A 19,725-nucleotide genomic window follows, 5' to 3' on the forward strand; every position below is an offset into this window, starting at 1 on the left:
TATGGCTGCTTCGTGATTCTGTAATGCATTTTCATGCCGCGAAAAAATAGGTTGAAAATGCTCACAAATTTGTGTTTTTACGTCATTACAGACTTTTTGACAATTCGATTCAATGTTATGTAACTCAGTAGTGAAATCTTCACGTGTTTGTTCAAGAGTTTGTTCCAATGAGTCTAACTTTTGAAGCTTTTGCTGTGTTTGTCTCTGATTTTGTTCCATTGTGTCTAACTTTTTAAGATTTTGTTCCACTCTGTCTAACTTTTTAAGATTTTGTTCCACTGTGTCTAACTTTTGAAGATTTTGTCCCATTTGTCTCTGATTTTGTTCCATTTGTTGCATTAATTGCAATAATAATGTATTAGTGTCTGGAATCTGTTTCTCTATGCTTTTTGGCAGTGTATTTTCACCGGCAACATTCACATTTTGACAAGCAGAAAATGTGTCTTGACTCATTTGAGAAAACGGTGAGGACCCAAAACCTGAATCTACAGTATTTGCAAGATTGTGTCCTGTCATTTCGTATTCCTGAGGCGAGCTGTTGCCGATCGATCGATCGATAATGCTTCCCTGTTCACTACTTGTTTCACTGTCTACACCATTATTTGCTGCCCGCTCCATTTCCCTATGCACAATTACCAAATTACTACTTTGGACATTAGTTAATTCATTACTCTGCGGCGCTAACACACTGCTTTCGTCTTCACTGTCATTTCTCAGTTTACTTTGGAGCCTAGTATTACGTTTTTCACACGCCATTATTGTCACAATATTTCACACGACGACACAGAAAAACACAATTTGAATAGGAAAAATAGGGGAACACATTAACATAACACTGAAAATAATATCTAGTTAATTGCAAGCGCAGCTGCGAAATACTTGGTGCAAATCTAAATGCATGCCACAACTGTGTACAACAATGAAAAACTACAACTACAAAGGAAATTCTCTCTATAATTACGCGCTAGCAATAAACAAAAGCTACACTAATTACACAAACTACAAGAAAAAAATCAGAAGATTCCAGTGAGGTATCCTAGGCTAAGGGTCGACATATGAAACGTCCCCTTAGAACAATTATACATGACTGTGCTTAAACTGACATACAATATTTTTAGCGCAACGCAATCTGACTTTCAGAAATCCCTACAAAAGAATGGCCCTGACTAACATTAACCTATACGTTTCACAAATCACTTACCTCACAAAAATCTTCGCTACTCAAGCTACTGCAATACAGCGAGCGCCACTACTGCCAGCTAAATAAAAGATTCAAACTACGGAAGGCACTAACTACTAATAGGCATAGTTAGCAAATGAAAGATTTTAATAGAGAACAAACACTGTATTTACCTTAATAGTCATAATATATATAGCAGTTCATGACAAATTACAAAACTCCGCCATCTCTCTTCCCACATCCATCACTGCTGGCGGCTCACCTCCAACTGCGCAACGCTACGCGCTGTTCACATCCAGCTGCCGCTGCCCAACACTACAATGGCAGACAACAATGCAAACTAGCCACAGACTGCACACAGCACAGCCAGTGATTTTTATACAGAGGTGGCGTTACCAATAAGAAAACCTAAACGGCCTACTTACACACTGTTTGTTACAAAATGAACAGTAATTTACACTTTATTTGAAACAAAAGTTTTCTGGGTATGATACAACGTCATAATGTAGAAAAAAAAGAACATGCTGGAGAAGCCAACGTTTCGGCCATGCTTGCAGTGGCATTCTTCTGGGTCTACTGTAGATTCAGAAGTAGGCCACTGCAACCGTGGCCGCAACGTCCGTTTCTCCAACATAGCCTTTAGCCTTTCTTTTCCGTTTGGCGCGGAACCACATCCAGGAAACTTATTAGCTGAGTGGCGGCAGAAACCTGCGTAGTTACGTGGGCTGATGCTTAAAGGATTTTACAACTTCATTTATGTATAGACTTTTATTGAGACGATTTAGATAAGAAGTTAAGGTGGCATCTTGTACCAAAATACTTGCTTTCATTCACTTATTGTTGTAGTACCGAATTCCACCAATAGGTTCAAATGGCTCTCAGCACTATGGGACTTAACTTCTGAGGTCACCAGTCCCCTAAAACTTAGAACTACTTAAACCTAACTAACCTAAGGACATCACACACAGCCATGCCATAGGCAGGATTCGAACCTGCGACTGAAGCGGTCGCGCGGTTCCAGACTGTAGCGCGTAGAACCGCTCGGTCACTCCGGCCGGCTTCACTAATAGGAACCAGAAAATTTAAAATTATGTAGTTAATGTACCATCTGGTAGTGAAACTTTCGTGCACATAGTGTTATAGAACACAATTCCGCCGCTAGGAACGACAGAAAGTTATAATTCAAAAATGGCAGGCTTCAAAGGATCTGGATGTGTTCGTTGCGTGTTTTGAATGGAACTAACAAAGACGGATACAAAGGGTTAACAACTTCGTACCAAATACTGTAAGGAACCCGCTAGTAGGCCTACAATTTACTCCTGGTGCCAGAATTTCGTTCAAACTAGTTGTAGCATTCGTCATAACAAATCTCCAAGTTGCCCTCGAGTTTCAAAGCCTGTCGTCGAGCGAGTGAGTGAGTGAGAGAGAGAGAGAGAGAGAGAGAGAGAGAGAGAGAGCGAGAGCTAGCTTTGCTCGCAGTCCCAGGAAATGAACGCATTATGCGTGGCTAATGCTTGGAGTTCCTCAACCAACTGCCTGGACAGTGTTACGAGAAAGACTGCACCTGAAGCCATATAGACTAACACTGCATAACTGACGCCAGATATGCAGAATAAAGTGTGGCGAGAAACTGACGTCATGTGGGATGTTTGCTGTATGACCAATGGGCAGGCATATTCACCAAAGAGTAAATTAAAGTGTGACTTAAAGTGAATGTATGGGACGAACTGCTTTCCGGGCGGTCACCGGCACGAATCCGCCCAACAGATTACTGTCGAGGTTCGGTGTGCCGGCCAGTCTGTGGATGTTTTTTTTAAGGCGGTTTTCCATCTGCCTCGGCGAATGCGGGCTGTTTCCTCTTATTCCGCCTCAGTTACATTATGTCGACGATTGATGCGCAAATAATTTCTCCACGTACGCGTACACGATAATCGCACTACCACGCAGACATTGAGGTTACGCTCGTCTGGTGTGAGACGTTCCTGGGAGGGTCCACTGGGGGCCGAAGCGCACAATAACCCTGGGTTATTGGCTATGGCGGGGACGTAGCCTCTCCGTTGCTTTTAGGTCCCCAGTTCCATACAATACAATACAATGGGATGAAACTTGCAGCATTTTGCTACATGGCTAATCCTCCACTACCTGTGTACGCTAAGGTGATGGAAGTCATGAATACCTTCTAATATCGTGTCGGACCTTCGTTTGTTCGGCGTGCCGCAGCACCTCGACGTGGCATAGACTTAACAAGTCGTTGGAAGTCCCCTGCAGAAACAATAAGTCATGTTGCCTCTACAGCCGTCCATAATTGCAAAAATATTGCTGGTGCAGGAGTTTGTGCACGAACCGATCTCTCGATTATCTCCAATAAATGTACGATGGTGTACATGTCGGGCGATCTGAGTGGCTAAAGTATTCGCTCAAATTGTCCAGAATGTTATTCAAAATGGTTCAAATGGCTCTGAGCACTATGGGACTTTACAGCTGTGGTCATCAGTCCCCTAGAACTTAGAACTACTTAAACCTAACTAACATAAGGACATCGCACACATCCATGCCCGAGGCAGGATTCGAACCTGCGACCGTAGCAGCAGCACGATTCCGGACTGAAGTGCCTAGAACCTCTCGGCCACAACGGCCGGTGGCTCTCGTGTCGATCGTCTGGCAGCCTTAGCCCCATTGACACCAAATTTCGCCGCAGTGTCCTAAGAGATACGTTCGTCGTACATCCCAAATTGATTTCTGTGGTTACTTCACGCTTTGCTTGTCTGTTAACACTGACAACTCTACGCAAACGCCGGAGCTCTCGGTCGTTACGCGATGGGCGTCGGCCACTATGTTTTGTCTGTGGTGAGAGGTAACGTTCAAATGGTTCAAATGGCTCTGAGCACTATGGGACTTAACATCTGTGGTCATCAGTCCCCTAGAACTTAGAACTACTTAAACCTAAGTAACCTAAGGACTTCACACACATCCATGCCCGAGGTAGGATTCGACCGTGGCAGTCGCGCGGCTCCAGACTGTAGCGCCTAGAACTGTTCGGCCACTCCGGCCGGCCGAGAGGTAACGCCTGAAAATTGGATTCTTGGCGTACTCTTGACACTGTGGACCTCGGAATATTGAATTCCCTAACGATTTCCGAAATCGAATCTCCCATGCTCTAGCTCCAACTATCACACCGCGTTTCACGCCGAAAACCCTTTCACATGAATGGCCTGAGTACAAATGACAGCTCAGCCAAGCACTGCCCTATTTACCTTGTGTACGCATACTAGCGACATCTGTATATGCGGATGTCGCTATCTCATGAATTTTGTCACTTCATTGCAAGCCTACTCAACAAAATTAAGTTGTAAAATCCTTCGAGAATGGCCCTGTAGTATACAGGGTGTACATAAAGTCCGGGAACGCTTTCAATTATTTATTGCACAAGAACTAAACATTGTACAAATGTCATACATATTGCACTTCGAAGAGAAACTCTGAAAGTTTTTTAACAAACATTTCTAGTTCACGGGAGGCACGACGCACCGATTTCTTTGGACTCCTTATGAATGTCTCTCGTACGTGCTCCACATTCACTTCACTCATACTGGGATGTCCGCTTCACTTTGCTGGGCACAAGCAACCCGACGTAACGAATTTGTTGTGCCAGTGGTAAATGGCCTTCCTTGTTGGCGGCTTCTTGCCGTACTTGGTTGTAGACATCCGTTCAACAGCTGTAGCAAGCTTGTTTTTGTCGAACTCCAACACATAGAAAGCTCGCTCCACACCTGAACTCGCCATATTTGCGACTAGCGCTCACTATCGGCAAATTAACAAATTACGCTGTGGCGGTATACATGAAAAAAATTTTCAGGGTTTCTCTTCAAAATGACATGTGTATGATATCTGTACAATGTTTGGTTCTTGTGCAATAAATAATTGAAAGTGTTCCCGGACTTTATGTTCACCCTGGACCTTCTAATATCAAGGAGTAATTATCGGTGCTGTGAATCTTCTTCAGCATGTCTGTATCCGACAGCATATTAAAACATTCAACACAAGTTTAACATTGATTTCATAGTTTCTACAGCTTCCGCACCATTTTCTCTGAGCTCTCTGTTAAATAATCACTCACAATAGTAAATGTTTCCTAAGCACTGATTTCAATTCTAATATTCATGACTTTACCTCATTTTTGTAATCAAAATATGTAACAAGGAGAGGAGAAACCTAAATCTCTTTACCGTTATGTGCATAAATAAGAAGTAGAATAAATGTCACATTTTCTAATTCACCTCGCGGCATAGCTAAAGTATAAGGAGCTAACACATTCACTGTTATGGCCTCTGTTTTTGTACGTGCACATGCAGATTTAGGCTCTAGTCTTGCTTGAAGAAGCTTCGATGTGCAATCCATAGTTGTGAAGCTACGGGTGTGCTGAGTTGTATGATATGCGAAGACTACCCCCTCTTGAGTCCGAAGGATTAATGACACTGATCAATGGAAATTCTTTTTGCAGTTTGTCTTTGAACGAGCAATCATTCTTACAGGGAAGTATGACGATGAAAAGCAACTAACTTACATAACTTAATATAACGTAACACACGACACAACATAGTTTCGTTCGTGCATATGACATATGGTGGTAAAAAGCTGCATTATGCCATGTGCGCAACGTGCACAGCGCTGTTGACGCCAAAACCAACGACATAGTATGTTGCAATGTAAGAGGACACTTTTTGGTAAGAGCAGTCTCTTTCTCAAATAGTTTGGCCAACTTAACGAAGACCAATAATAACATATTCCGATTCAGGTGACAAATATCTAATTCAGAGTAAATCGTTTCATAATAGGTGCCCAGGCTTACTTTTGGAAATATTCAAGACAGAGTTACAGAAATCGTGACTGTCCCGAAAAACAAAACTCCGGACTGATGGTCAGCTTAGTATGAAGTACACTTTAATGAATATATTACTTCGTCGTCATAGTATTTTGATCTTTGGATTATCTTCCCCTCTTGCTTCCAAGCATCTGTCAAAAAATGGCCACACGTTTAAAGTGCTGATCATGTGCCAGAAGCTAAACTTTTGTGAGAAGTTATTTAATGACTATTCACTGAATATTGTTCAAGATGTGACACAGCTGACGCTTTCAGTGCCGGTACCTCTCTTTGGCATTGAACGTAACCCACAGTATTGCAAGCACTGTACCGCTTCCAGTCGCTATCTGAAATTAAATACTGTTGATTACAGCTCCCTATCTCATTCTGAAACCACTTCAAAATGATGAAGCAAATTTTTCGAAATTAAAGGTCACGAAAGAAGCTAAGAAGATGATATTGTGCCGATGATACCGATAATAGTTCCAAGCTGAAACTTGAACAATTGCTTAAGAAATATTCAAATTTTTTATGAAATCAAAGGAAAATTTTCTCTAAATCCGTTATAAAAAATTATTTTGCATTGCAGCTTCCGTTTTACCTTTTCTGTGACATCCGACGGTCTTCCCGAACCTTTGTGATTATTTTTAGCGTTATGTGGAACCGAGAACTTACATAGTTTTGAAAAGTTTAGCACGCCACTGTTCAGAATCTATAAAATATAATATAATAAACTTCGGCAATCTCATTTCAATTGGTTGTAAGAGTGAACAAGAAAAACTACAGAAAAATATGAGAACATTGGCTAGGGTATCCCATCCATTGGCATTAAATGATGCAAATTCCTAATAAAAATTAGAAGACTTGTAGCTTAAATTATCCTAGCTAGACCTACTCCGTCTTATACTGGATATGCCCCTTCTTTTAAATTTGGTAGAACGCCCTCCCTCGCCGTAACAGCAGTGCGACAAATGGCGCACTAGTGTCTACGAGTCTTGCACGGAAACTCATGCTCGCCGCGCCAGATGTCTGCTACCAGTGGGAACAAACTATGAAAACAACCGTTTCAATCAGTTTTTGGGTAATGGTTGTAGTTTTACGCGTCGCTTGAAATATCGATGGATTCTTTTGAGTGAAATCTGTCGGTGGTTGCAATCGAATGAAAACAGTCGCCCGGATCCCCGGTGCATTCAGGTGAGACATTCGGTCGTTTTGGCAGTGCTTAAACGGTATTCTTAACTCCTCTGTGTTATCGCTTGACATCAGTCGTCACTGTTATGGTCGTTCCGATAATTGCTTCTATTAGTTCAAAAGTGGTTCCAGTGGCTCTAAGCACCATGGGACTTAACATCTGAGGTCATCAGTCCTCTAGACTTAGAGCTACTTGAACCTAACTGACCTAAGGACATCACACACATCCATGCCTGAGGCAGAATTCGAACCTGCGACCGTAGCAGCAACGCGGTTCTGGACTGAAGCGCCTAGAGCCACTCGGCCACAGCGGCCGGCTATTAGTTCAGCTTTTCGTCCAGGTGTTTACCCATTTGTGAACTTTGGAACAAATGGCCGAAACATCCAGTAGCGTGGAAATGAAAGAAACCATATGACTATATAAAAACTGGTTCTCGGGATTAATTACTGCCTTATACAACATCTGAAAGAATGATTCACATCCTGAAACTAAGTTTTCAAAGACAATTAACGACTAATGACAAATATTTCTTGCGAAAAAAATGCCTTCGACGTTATATAGTTAAAGCAAGTGATTAAGTCACAAAATAAATTAAAAATTTTATTTTATACGCTTTCTGATCACCTCATATCGTCATTTACTGAAAGAGAATTATCGGTGATGGATCCCAGGTAGCAGGATGAAAGTGAGCTTCCATAAATTTAAAAAAGAAAGTAAATGTTAATTTATTTAAACATAAATTTATAGTGTCGTTGCTGGCCGGCGTGACTGAGCGGTTCTAGGCGCTACAGTCTGGAACCGCGCGACCGCTACGGTCGCAGGTTCGAATCCTGCCTCGGGCACGGATGTGTGTGATGTCTTTAGGTTAGTTAGGTTTAAGTTCTAGGGGACTGATGACCTCAGAAGTTATGTCCCATAATGTTCAGAGCCATTTGAACCCATATAATGTTATTAACATTTAAAAACCAACCAAGCTCCATTTTTAATGCCAGAAGTACTGTCGTTCCAGATAAGCCCTTTGTTTTATCTACAAGAAGAAAGAAGAAGCTGAACGGTGACGAGTACCTAGCACTACTTTGGCCCAAATAAACAGGTGCACGTCAGCGTTCAGTTTCTTCTTTCTTCTTTCTTCTTGTAGACAAAACAAAGGGCTTATCTGGAACGACAGTACCATGTGGGACCTTAGCTAGTATTCCTGAAGTCTCTGATATACTCCATGTCTTCCACGATAGAATATTTGCATCAGGGAAAGCTTCAAGGCCACCGTAGCCAAAGTCAAATATGTACTGTATCCAAAGAAAGCAGAAGCATCTCATATGATTTGCATTCTCAGTCCACATTGGCCAGCAACGTCAATGTCCATTGCTTTCAAAGACTTTTGTACACAGGCACTAATGCGCCGCCAACGGCGATGGTAATTACGTCGCCCAGGCATTCCAGAGGTACATTAACACAACAATGCGCGAGCTAAAAATGCTGGACCGGAAGCTGATACGCAGGCTGCCCTGGCAGACCGGAAGCGAGTGGTGGCCTCGAGCGGAGCGTGCCGACCGCGGCTTCTGGTGTTTGACGTCACACGCGCCGCAGCACGCGGCGTCATTCGCCCTGCGGATGTCGACGGGAGCGGACGCTTTGCTCTTGGGTTTCACTGGGCGTTGGCTTGCAACGTTCGCTTGTGTTAATGTACCTCTGCAATACCTGGGCGACGTCATTATCGTCGCCGTTGGCGGCGCATTGTACCTGTGTACTAGTCTTTGAAAGCAATACACGTTGACCTTGCTGGCCAATTCAATAAGCAGCAGCTCACTGGTGGTCCAAATGTCTTTCGTGGACTGAGAACGCAGTTCACATGCGACGTTTCTGCTGTCTTTGGAGGCAGTATATGGTTGACTTTGGCTGTTGCATGGAGGAACCATGCACACTACGATGGCATTGAAGCTTTCCCTGATGCAAATATTCTATCGTGGAAGACATGGAGTATATCAGGGAATTCAGGAATAGTAGCTAAGGTCCCTTATGGTACTGTTGTTCCAGATAAGCCCTTTGTTTTGTCTACAAGAAGAAAGAAGAAACTGAACGCTGCCGTGTACCTGTTTATTTGGGCCAAAGTAGGCAACAACAATTGTAAAATAAAAGTTACTGGTGACTGTATGTTGTATTATAGACAATAATATTCCTTATCTCCTTTCCTAACTCCTTGTCTTTCCACACAAAAAAAGTATTCATTCCCTGTAGCTCAAACTTCAAACTATAGCGCTGTGAAATTTCAACATTCCAGCTGCACTACCAGGGTGGGAAAATTTACTGTGCGTTACTTTCCGATCTCCCTCTTATTTCACATCAAGCGATCTTAGCCTCTAATATTATAAATTAAACCGTAACGTATGTTAGTCTTCTTGAGTCTAACCTACTACGGAGAGAGCTGAACTCATGAACGGAATTTGTGCTGCGGCAGATCGTATTCCAAGTCGGCGTAGTTGCGTGCTGACGGTGAAGTAGATCTAGCTCCGCCCGTAGCAAGCGTGACGGCGGCTTTATCGCGGCCAAGGTCATCTGTCTGCAACAGCGCTTTGCAACTGATTATGTAATCATTTCGTTCGTATTGAAACACTGAGGATAGGATGCTGATGGTGATCCTACATTACCTTCGTTGGCTAAGAGTTTGGAAAACTTCCCACCCCGTAATTTGATTGCACATCGGAGTTTATAAACCTGTGTGTGTGTGTGTGTGTGTGTGTGTGTGTGTGCGTACATTGGTCCCGTCTCCACACATAAAACGGTCTTGTTACTAGTAGGAGGCAAACGAAGAAGCATCTCGGCGAATGAGTAACATCAACGGACACGACATATAAGGGCAACGGTGAGGGTGACTGCGATGACGCTTATCTCGTGGCAGAGGGTCCTCGTCTAGGGCAAGATCGTGACACAGTCACGCTCGCCGATAGTGAACGCCGGCGCCTATACGTGATCCCACCTTCCACTCAACGTAAGCAACAGACTCAAGGCGTTGTCGAGAGTACAGCGCGTGCAGGTCGGAGTAGTCTTGCTGCAACCAGAGAGAAGCTGAAAAACCGAGACTGGCGCGGGTGCGCCTTGTGGTTTAGTAGTTTCTGAACGTCCTCACACTGGTGTGCTTCCATCCTCAGAAATAGGGCTAGTACCAGCTGTTGGGAGGGACGATGGTGAAGGATTCTTTTCTGTGACTTATTCGAGAACACACACCGTCTTTTGTCCACAGGAGTTTTGCCTCCTGCTTTGGCTCCAATGTCGACTTTATAGTACTGCGCCTCTTCTAGGAAGAAGAGGAGTTGTTTGAATTCTTTGTCTGTATTTAAAAGTTGCTGCTGTATATATTAAATAATCATTTCCTCTCAAAATGATCGCATCCGAATTTGGATTCCATCATAGTGTTCCTTAATACACTATCTAGTCACATCAATATGAACACCTGTCAAAAGCCTAAGCAACCACATTTTGCAGCACGAGACGTGCAGGAAGATAGTCAGTGAGGTTCCGGAGGGTAACGATAGGGATGTGGAGCCATGCTGACTCTAGTGTCGTGGTCCGCTGCGCGAGGATTCTCTGTGTCTTTTCGAGACTATTTATATTATTTATTGTAACAGAAGCAATGTTTTTCTCTCTACATCGAAGTTGTTCACTTCAAATTATGTAGTGACAAGCTGCTCACACTTCTCTTCGGCTTGACAATGATCTACTGATCGAAGGTGGCAGCATGGAGGTAAAAATTAACAGCTGACGGCCATCTATAATGAAGTTTCACAATTACTTGGCAGCTGTAAAACGCCACTGCACAGCAAATATAAATCCGGGGACTCTGATGGCCATGCTAATACGGTAAACTCATACAGGTGCTCTTCAAACCACGCACGTCTGTTACGAGCTGTTGACATATCCCATTGCCCTACTGGTAGATGTAATCGTGTTGAGGAAAAAAAAAACTGCATATAGGGATGGACGTGGTCCCTAACGATAGATACATACTTGTGTTGATCCACTGTGCCTCCAGAATGACGAGTTCGGCCAGGCAATGCCACGAAAACATTCTCCAGACCATAACGCTCGCTCCTGGTTGCAGTGACTTTGCTTTCAGCCGTTTCACGCCTTACACGCCAACGGCCATATGCCCGACGGAGCATAACTCATTTGACGAGACCACCTGTCGCCCTTCCATGGACGTCCAGTCGCGGTATTAGGCGTGCAAATTCCAGTCCTCGTCGCCGATGAACGGCAGTGAGCATGGGCGAGTGAAACAGGCGCCTGCTACGAAGGTTCGTAAGCAGCGAAGTTAGCTGCTAGCCCGTTGGTTCACCTAGGCAGTCAGTTGCTCAGCTGCACGTCTACTTGCCCGTTCACACCTCCGCAGCCGTCGTTCACCCTTGTCATCTATGGGTCGTGATGCTCAACAGTTGTTTCGGCGCCGGCATTGCCGACCGGTGTGGCCGTGCAGTTCTAGGCGCTTCAGTCTGGAACCGCGTGACCGCTACGATCGCAGGTTCGAATCCTGCCTCGGGCATGGATGTGTATGATGTCCTTAGGTTAGTTAGGTTTAAGTAGTTCTACGTTCTAGGGGACTGATGACCTCGGATGTTAATTCCCATGCTGCTCAGAGCCATTTGAACCATTTGGCACCGGTATTGAACAGCGGCGTTTGCCATGCGCGGTATACTTTAAATATAGTGCACAGCAGTAGTTTACAAACTTAGCCATTTCGTAAATGCTTCCACGCTTGGCCCGAAAGCCAATAATCACGCCCTTTAGGACGTTAGATAAATCGCTGTGTTTCCGCATTACGACAACGGCTTAACGTGTTTTCCGCGTCCCTCCGACATGTATTACACACATCAAAAAAAGTTTTGCATCACCCCGGTTCCCAGAACTCCTGAAGACAGACGTTGACTGTGGACATTGTATCACAGACACAGTCCCTTTGACTCTTCAGAGATGTCACTAAACCCGCCCAGAGATGTAAACAACCATGCATGAGCAGCGCCTATTAGACGGAGAGGGTCCGACAGCCGATCAGTTCCAGTCGTTCCACCAGGAAGGAGGTACACGGCTCGTGTTGTCTGTAGTTCAACCATGCCTAGACGGTCAATGCGGCGGTTCGATCGCGTCCGAATTGTTACTTTGTGCCAGGAAGGGGAAGTGTCCAGGCGTCTTGGAATTCACCAAAGCGATGTTTTTCGGACACGTACGACATACAGAGAGACAAGAACTGTCGATGAAATGCCTCGCTTAGGCCTCCCAAGGGCCATTACTGAAATGGATGACCGCTACCTACGCATTATGGCTTGGAGGAACCCTGACAGCAACGCCACCATGTTGAATAATGCTTTACGTGCATCCACAGGACGTCGTGTTACGACGAAAAACTGTGTGCAATAGGCTGCATGATTCGCTGCTTCACTCCCGACGTCCATGGTGAGGTCCATCTTTGCAACCACGATACCTTGCAGCATGGTACAGATAGGCCGAAAGACATGCCGAATCGACCGCTCAGGATTGGCATCACGTTCTCTTCACCGACGACTGCCGCATATGCCTTCAACCAGACAATCGTCGGAGACGTGTTTAGAGGCAACCCGGTCAGGCTGAACGCTTTAGAAACACTGTCCAGCGAGTGCAGCCAGGTGGAGGTTCCCTGATGTTTTAGGGTGGCGTTATATGGGACCGGCGGACGCCGCTGGTGGTCATGGAAGGCGCCGTAACGACTGTACGATACGTGAATGCCATCCTCCGACCTATAGTGCAACATATTGGCGAGGCATTCGTCTTCATGGACGACAATTCGCGGCCCCCTCGTGCACATCTTGTGAATGACTTCCTTGAGGATAACGACGTCGCTCGACTAGAGTGGCCAGCATGTTCTCCAGGCATGAACCCTATCGAACATGCCTGGCATAGATTGAAAAGGGCTGTTTACGGGCGACGTGACTCACCAACCACTCTGAGTTATCTACGCCGAATCGCCGTTGAGGAGTGGGACAATCTGGACCACCAGTGCCTTGATGAACTTGTGGATAGTATGCCACGACGAATACAGGCATCAGTGCAAGAGGACGTGCTACTGCCTATTAGAGGTACCGGTGTGTACAGCTATCCGGAGCACTACCTCTGAAGGTCTCGCTGTATGGTGGTACAAATTAGCAATGTGTGGTTTTCATGACCAATAAAAATGGCAGAAAATGATGTTTATCTTGATCTCTATTCCAATCTTCTGTATAGGTTCCGGAACTCCCGGAACGAAGGTGATGCAAAACTTTTTTTTAGTGTGTTTATATACCTTCCACTGCTAGTGGTGCCACCTGCCGTCTTTGAGTGGTTATTGCAGTCTAACGTCGAACATAGTCAATGGTCACATTAATGTAAATGGACAGTGTATGCCAGTAATCTATTACAGTCACTGTTATCTCTGAATTTTTAACCAGGGGAAAATTTGTGTTTAATGTTTGCGGAACTTGGAAATAAAACACATAATTGGACAAAATATGCACCAGTGAGTGAGCCGTTACTTGTAGGTCCGGAATCTGCAGTGATACATTGATTTTTAATTATTTTGTGTTTCTTTCGCAGACATGCGTGTCCCGATGCGTGACGAGTCTTGCCAGAACTGGGACATTACAACTCGTACATGTCATTCTAATGTGAGTTTCGAATTTCTTAGTGGATCTCGATATGCAGCTCAACAAGTACTCCACATTTACTTTTGTTATTTGAAAGCGCTCAGTGAACGGCGCTTCGTTTTCGAGCAATGCTTCCTTTGTAATTGTGTTTGACGCCACCGCGTTATTTCTCCCCAAAATTGACTCCCAAATCCAACATTTATGCTATCTCTCCATCTTACTGGCTTCTTGGCTCAGTTGTAATGCCATGAGCTGAATGGCAACACATATATCTGTCCGAAATGTAGCGCAGTCGACAGCCGTAGCGCTCGCACGTGCTGTCGACACCACAGAGATGCTCCTTGCAATCGGAGCATCGCTGGCCACATCAATGAGAAGGAAGTAGCTAGACACTCCCATAGAAGTTCTGCGCGCCACCGTCAACGGCCTGTCTTGAAATAGACCGTCACACCGACACGAGGTCAGTTCTACACCAGGCTACATTTCAGTCCACAGCAAGCAGCGATAAGAGTACCGTGGCAATCACATAGACTCTCTCAAGTTAATCTGCAAGCCCGTACATATGTTTGTGAAAGCTGAACAGTGCAACGGGGAAGAGTTTCTACTGAATGAACAGAGCTATGAGAAAGAGTTTGTATTGATAAGTGCTCCAAGTTGTATTACAGTCTGTTTCAGCGCAAGTGTTAGACTGATGCTGTCTACGTATACAAATGTAGCTACACTATGAACCACAGTCACAGCAAAGAAGTTGTATAGCGAAAGATGAGGGTTCATTTCGACTGTAAATATATTTCAGTTCTTACATTTTGCGCATACAATAATCATGTTATTTATAACCTGTTTAGAACCCAATTCATTTGTGACAACCCATCAAAACATTAATACTCATAGATGATGCTCAAAACTGTGCCACTAAAATTTTGACAAGAACGTGCAGAAACACACGACGCCATTGCCGGATCGATTGTCATGTCACATGCTGTGGCGTCACTTTAGTTGTACATGGAAACGCGGCTCAACTTCCAGTGGTACGGCAAACGCCAATGGAATTCGAATGTATCCACACGTGGAAACCTGGCTTTACACGCTCCGTCGGAAGTGCCAAGTTACAGTGCGATTATAGAACATCGAAAGCCATTTTTCCCAGAACTTGTAAAAATGGAGGTATGTGGGGGAGATAGGAAACTCGTGTTATCTCGGCTGGTTTCTCGAGTTGTCCCCTGCGTGACAAGCACGATTTTCTTCATCGCCTTGTCAGCGCAGCGGCTCTCTCCTTGCTACGCTGGCTGAGTTCTCGCTACGGCGGACGCTTTCCTTTTGTGAGCAGTTCCCTGTGACTCAGTGGCCGGCTGTTTTGCTCCGAGCGCTGACTGCGTAATACGTACGTACCTTTCCACGAGAGCTGTGTACTGTGTTCTAGTGTGGCGCGGCTGTACGAACACGTGGTTCTGCTGCGGCACAGATCGCTGCAGCGCTTTTTTCCACGCCCATCTCCGGTACGTAATTTAAAGCCAACAATTTGTCGTAGGACAACAATAACGTATAATACGAGCACCTATTTTAGTCAGATTTCCACGCTATGAAACGTGCCCGGTGTCAATAAAATGCCGTTGTATGTTACGTGCTTACTGAACGACTATGTGCTGTGTTTAGTCATATTAGCGACTTAGCTTACGAGTTTCCTATCTCTTTGCTTTTGAGACGAAATACTACAGCGACATCCTGAAGGTCAACAAGAAACAAGGCAGTCAGGTGGATTTTACTTGATTTTCGAGAAGCGCTTAGCCTGATGTCACAACAGTATTTGGTAAAGATCTTGAGGATTTCTTGATGGCCGGCCTTTGCGACCGAGTGGTTCTAGGCGCTTCAGTCCGGATCCACGCGGCTGCTCCGATCGCAGGTTCGAAAGCTGCCTCTGGCATGAATGTGTGTGATGTCCTTAGGTTAGTTAGGTTTACGTAGTTCTAAGTCTAAGGGACTGATGACCTCAGAGATTAAGTCCCATAGTGCTTACAAGGGAACCTCCCCATCGCACCCCCCTCAGATTTAGTTATAAGTTGGCACAGTGGATAGGCCTTGAAAAACTAAACACAGATCAATCGAGAAAACAGGAAGAAGTTGTGTGGAACTATGAAAACATTAATAAAATATACAAACTGAGTAGTCCATGCGAACATAGGCAACATCAAGGAAAATGTGAGCTCAGGAGCGTCGTGGTCCCGTGGTTAGCGTGAGTAGCTGCAGAACGAGAGGTCCTTCGTTCAAGTCCTCCCTCGACTGAGAATTTTACCTTCTTTATTTTCGCAAAGTTATGATCTGTCCGTTCGTTCATTGGCGTCTCTGTTCACTGTAATAAGTTTAGTGTCTGTGTTTTGCGACCGCACCGCAAAACCGTGCGATTAGTAGACGAAAGGACGTGCCTCTCCAATGGGAACTGAAAACATTTGATCGCAAGGTCATAGGTCAACCGATTCCTCCATAGGAAAACACGTCTGATATATTCTATACGACACTGGTGGCGGCATGTGCGTCACATGACAGGACTATGTTGTCGGCCCACCTAATTTGTACACTTAGCGAATGGGTAAAAAGATTCTTCTACCTTGCCCGATTTAGGTTTTCTTGTGGATATGATAGTCACTCCGAAAAAAGTGATGAAAACATAAGAGTTTGTCACATAAACTGAAAATAAAAAATTAAACTTCTCACCCGAGGGAAGACTTGAACCTAGGACCTCTCGTTCCGTAGCTGCTCTCGCTAACCAAGGGACCACGGCGCTCCTTGACTCCCATTGCCCTTGATGTTGCCTATGTTCGAATGGACTACTCAGTTTGCATATTTTATTAATTTTTTTCATAGTTCGACACAACTTCTTCCTATTTTCTCGATTGATCTGTGTTCAGTTTTTCAAGGCCTATCGACTGTGCCAACTTGTAACTAAATCTGAGGGGTGTGCGATGGGGAGGTTCCCTTGTTAGAGCCATTTGAACCATTTTCGATTTCTTGGTAGGGAGGACACAGCATGTAATTTTGAGCCTATAGCCATCGATAGACATAGAAGTAACATCAGGCCTACGCCAGGGAAGAATGTTGGGACCCCAATTTCTTCTACCTTCGTTAGTTACTTTAGAGTGGCCATCAAACGTCAAGGTCACACTTGCTATTTTGAGTTAAAAACGATGGCGGTCGAGTTAAGGCTCGTTCTGCGCACCTACGACACGCAGCCTCCGACAGCCAGTGAGCGTTCACTAGTGTTCTGAGCGCTCTGCTAATCCTAACATTAAACCTCAGCGTAGCTAGTTATGTAGTGAATTTTTATTCCATTTGTTGCTAGTTGTCATGGCTGCTGATGTCTGCGAGCGACATCTTCTCTACAAACAAGTGAGAGAGGTAACTTGCAGGATACACGCTTACATCAAGCGCGAAGCACGTTCATGCGCGTACCGTAACAGTCTCTCGGAACGGGCAACAATGTAATCTCCGTTCGTTTGTCGTCTTGCGCGAACATCCGCCGTTTGTGGTTCGGATTGTAGAATCCATGTGCGCTAAGCCCTGAGATTCTCCAGCCTCATACCTTTGTTGCCACATATACACTGTCAACATTGCTGAAGGTCAGCGCCGGCTGAATGTTCAGTGTTTCCCTGCGATATCGTGTGATCACGTTTGGTTTCAATCTTCCGTGGAACAGTGTATTGACGTGTGTTTGGTAGCGAGCGAAATATGGGCATGGGCCTACGTGTACTGCTATTCCAGTCGGCGTGCGTAAAAGGCGAAATGACAGAAAACAATCTAAAATTGTCGTATCGAATACTCGGAAAATTTTTACTTATTTGGCCAACGTGTAGAAATCAAGAATATAATAAATTTTGCGCTAGTTCATTAAATGACGACAAAATCTTGTTGTATTTCGGAATAGATTGTATTACAGATTGACAGTGCGATAACATCGGCAGAATCTCTAGATGCTAGCATCTTTTTTCGATTATCCAAGAAAGGGGCATAGAAAATCTACGGAACTGGGCGATTGTGACAAAAAGTTAGTGCTTAGAACCGTACTTAGACACTACAGCACAAGAGAGTATCCAACACAAGCAAAATTTAGGGTGTTGCAGGTGAATAAGTTTAGTATTGTGGTTCAGATACCTTCGTTGTTTGTCTTGTCTGCTCACTTGGTTTGTCATTCAGAACGTGTAATAACGAACGAAAATTTGCAGTGAAATGGAGAGACATGGCGGAAGAAAGAACGAAGTTTTGTGCTCAATGCATTTACTGCGAGCTGTGGACAGTAGTCTTGTAGTACACTTCGAGAAAACTTAGGCATCACAAAACCATACCCGCAAATATATTTTGCCCGACTTCAACAGAAATATTGGCCTTGAAAATACGTACAGTTACTTTTTCACAGCACATATCGGCGATTTGGATTTGCTTGCAGTGACAAATGTTCAGTTAAGAGCTGAAAACGAAAAAAATTTCTGGAGGTAGGGAATATTCTCGCTCGTAAGGCGAGCCGTCGGAACCATAATCCTGGCGGCAGCATGCAAGTGCTCCGGTGCTGCGGCGCAGCGGATCTCTCGCAAATAAATTAATTTTATGATTTTCGTAACAACTTTCTCGGTCCAACAGAACCCAAATTCATCAGGAGCGACAGTTTTAATTCACGGGCGGGACAGTTTCACATCCCTTACGGTATTTTGTTTCGTATTTCGGAACACTTTTATGTTTTCGTGATAAAATGTGTATTACTTGCATTTACACTTTTTCAGAATGTTCATATTTTTTTCAGTCCAAATATGTCAGTTCTGTTTTTTCAACAAGTTGAAGTAAAAGATTGTTTTTCTTCCAAATTTGTAACATTAGTTTGTATTTATATTTTTTTCGTAGCAGCTTGCAAGAATTTTCTTTGAAACAGTACTACAGTATATTCTTAATAAAAATAGATATGTCTTATATTTTTTCAGAATTTTTACTGACATTTGAAATTACCACTAACTGGCAATGCTGTAAGATAGTGAGCCGGACGGATTGGCCGAGCGGTTCTAGGCGCTACAGTCTGGAACCGCGCGACCGCTACGGTCGCAGGTTCGAATCCTGCCTCGGGCATGGATGTGTGTGATGTCCTTAGGTTAGTTAGGTTCAAGTAGTTCTAAGTTCTAGGGGACTGATGACCTCATAAGTTAAGTTCCATAGTGCTCAGAGCCATTTGAACCATTTTTGTAAGATAGTGAGGTAACCTTTAGGTGCCTATTTTCGTGGCGGCCTCTATAGTTATGACTGAGGCTATGTGATCGTTCCATTTCATACCCCTACAAATTGTTACACTCATGTATTCGTAAGATTCGACATATTCCAAATAGGATACTGCTGTTTTGAATTTCACAAAGCGCGCAATATCTGATTGTAAAACCATGTTGCCAATCTTTGCAACGCTTTCAAATCTTATCAGTATATGACTGGATATTTATGGAGCTTTTTCCGGACAGTACCTCGTTACAGTTACAGACAACTGCATAACCTACAATACGTTTGACGTTTCTGTTAAAATTGTCTACCACTTCATTAACGTACGTTGTAAACAAACATGTTCAACATATTTCCCTGGGTCATACCTGAAGTTATTTCGACTACTGCAGATGACACTCCATCCAACATAGCATGCTGCGACCTCCCTACGAAGAAACTCTCAATCCAGTCACAAATTGTATTTGATGTCCCTTAAGAAATTAGTCTGTTAATAACTGTTAGTGTGGTATCAAGTCTAATGCAGTTCGGAAGTAAATAAATCTGCATCCACCTGATTTTCATCATCCCTGTCTTGCTGGACATCTTGTGACAAAAGCACAAGTTT

The 19,725-nt window shown here is 44.1% G+C and overlaps 1 protein-coding gene across 4 annotated transcripts in view; it reads left to right on the forward strand.

Annotated features, from left to right (window-relative positions):
* LOC126457023 (lactosylceramide 4-alpha-galactosyltransferase-like) overlaps positions 1-19,725 on the forward strand; it is a 468,934-nt gene that overhangs the window by 204,429 nt on the left and 244,780 nt on the right. The window contains exon 1 of one of the 4 annotated variants that reach the window (XM_050092999.1): positions 15,238-15,373. The exons of the other annotated variants lie outside the window; for them this stretch is intronic. The gene's annotated coding sequence lies outside the window, so the exon portion shown is untranslated. Of the gene's footprint in view, positions 1-15,237; positions 15,374-19,725 lie in introns of those variants that run through there. 4 annotated transcript variants of the gene reach the window in all.

Source organism: Schistocerca serialis, chromosome 2, assembly GCF_023864345.2.
Source record: "Schistocerca serialis cubense isolate TAMUIC-IGC-003099 chromosome 2, iqSchSeri2.2, whole genome shotgun sequence".
In the NCBI taxonomy this organism is placed as follows: domain Eukaryota; kingdom Metazoa; phylum Arthropoda; class Insecta; order Orthoptera; family Acrididae; genus Schistocerca; species Schistocerca serialis.